Source organism: Atractosteus spatula, unplaced genomic scaffold, assembly GCF_055471065.1.
Source record: "Atractosteus spatula isolate fAtrSpa1 unplaced genomic scaffold, fAtrSpa1.hap1 Scaffold_43, whole genome shotgun sequence".
NCBI classification, from domain to species: Eukaryota; Metazoa; Chordata; class Actinopteri; order Semionotiformes; family Lepisosteidae; genus Atractosteus; species Atractosteus spatula.
The window spans coordinates 210,001-212,259 of NW_028296872.1; positions in this window are offsets into that span (position 1 = coordinate 210,001).

The following is a 2,259-nucleotide window of genomic DNA, read 5'->3' on the forward strand; positions in this document are numbered from 1 at the left end:
CAATGCAAGTGAAAGCAGAGACCCAGAGCTTTCATTTAATGCCCAATAACCCCGGTTTTAAACGCAGTATCATTTCTGCCATCATAAGAATATGAGTCCAATATTTTGGAAAATTGACCAAACGGATGACGTATTTTCATTAATATCTCCTAAACGGTGCATACTGCAAGCTTAAAACCCAATGCATTTGAAAGCAGAGACCCAGAGCTTTCATTTAATGTCCATTAACCCCGGATTTAAACGAAGCATTTTATCTACCATCATAAGAATAAATGTCCAATATTTTGGAATGTTGAGTAAGTGGATGACATATTTTCATTAATTTCTCCAAAACGGTTGAAGCTACAAGCTTAAAAACCAATGCATGTGAAAGCAGAGACCCAGAGCTTTCATTTAATGTCCATTAACCCCGGTTTTAAACGCAACATCATGTCTGCCATCAAAAGAATGAGTCCAATATTTTGGAATTTTGACGAAACGGAAGGCATATTTTCATTAATATTTCCAAAACGGTGCATACTACAAGCTTAAAACCAAATGCATGTGAAAGCAGAGACCCAGAGCTTTCATTTAATGTCCATTAACCCCGGCTTTAAACGCAACTTCATGTCTGCCCTCATAAGAATATGAGTCCAATATTTTGGAAAATTGACCAAACGGATGACATATTTTCGTTAATTTCTCCAAAACGGTGCATACTACAAGCTTAAAACCAAATGAATGTGAAAGCAGAGACCCAGAGCTTTCATTTAATGTCTATTAACCCCGGGTTTAAAAGCAGCATCATGTCTGCCATCATAAGAATATGAGTCCAATATTTTAGAATATTGACCAAACGGATGACATATTTTCGTTAATTTCTCCAAAACGGTGCAATCTACAAGCTTAAAACCAAATGCATGTGAAAGCAGAGACCCAGAGCTTTCATTTAGTGTCCATTAACACCGGTTTTAAACGCAGCATCATGTCACCATCATAAGAATATGAGTCCAATATTTTAGAATATTGACCAAACGGATGACATGTTTCCGTTAATTTCTCCAAAACGGTGCATACTACAAGCTTAAAACCCAATGCATATGAAAGCAGAGACCCAGAGCTTTCATTTAATGTCCTTTAACCCCGGTTTTAAACGCAGCATCATGTCTGCCATCAAAGGAAAATGTGTTTAATTTTTTGGAAAATTGACCAAACGAATGACATATTTTCGTTAATTTCTCCAAAACGGTGCAAACTACAAGCTTAAAACCAAATGCATACGAAAGCAGAGACACAGAGCTTTCATTTAATGTCCATTAACCCCGGCTTTAAACGGAGCATCAGGTCTACCATCATAAGAATATGAGTCCAATATTTTAGAATATTGACCAAACGGATGACATATTTCGGTTAATTTCTCCAAAACGGTGCATACTACAAGCTTAAAACCCAATGCATATGAAAGCAGAGACCCAGAGCTTTCATTTAATGTCCATTAACCCCGGTTTTAAACGCAGGATCATGTCTGTCATCAAATGAAAATTTGTTTAATATTTAAAAAATTGACCAAACGAATGACATATTTCCGTTAATTTCTCCAAAACGGTGCATACTACAAGCTTAAAACCCAATGCATATGAAAGCAGAGACCCAGAGCTTTCATTTAATGTCCATTAACCCCGGTTTTAAACGCAGCATCATGTCTGCCATCATAAGAATATGAGTCCTATATATTAGAATATTGACCAAAAGGATGACATATTTCCGTTAATTTCTCCAAAACGGTGTATACTACAAGCTTAAAACCCAATGCATATGAAAGCAGAGACACAGAGCTTTCATTTAATGTCCATTAACCCCGGTTTTAAACGCAACATCATGTCTGCCATCATAAGAATGAGTCCAATATTTTCGAATTTTGACGAAACGGATGGCATATTTTTATTAATATTTCCAAAACGGTGCATACTACAAGCTTAAAACCAAATGCATGTGAAAGCAGAGACCCAGAGCTTTCATTTAATGTCCATTAACCCCGGGTTTAAAAGCAGCATCATGTCTGCCATCATAAGAAAATGAGTCCAATATTTTGGAAAATTTACCTAACGGATGACATATTTCCGTTAATTTCTCCAAAACGGTGCATACTACAAGCTTAAAACCAAATGCATGTGAAAGCAGAGACCCAGAGCTTTCATTTAATGTCCATTAACCCCGGGTTTAAAAGCAGCATCATGTCTGCCATCATAAGAATATGAGTCCAATATTTTAGAATATTGA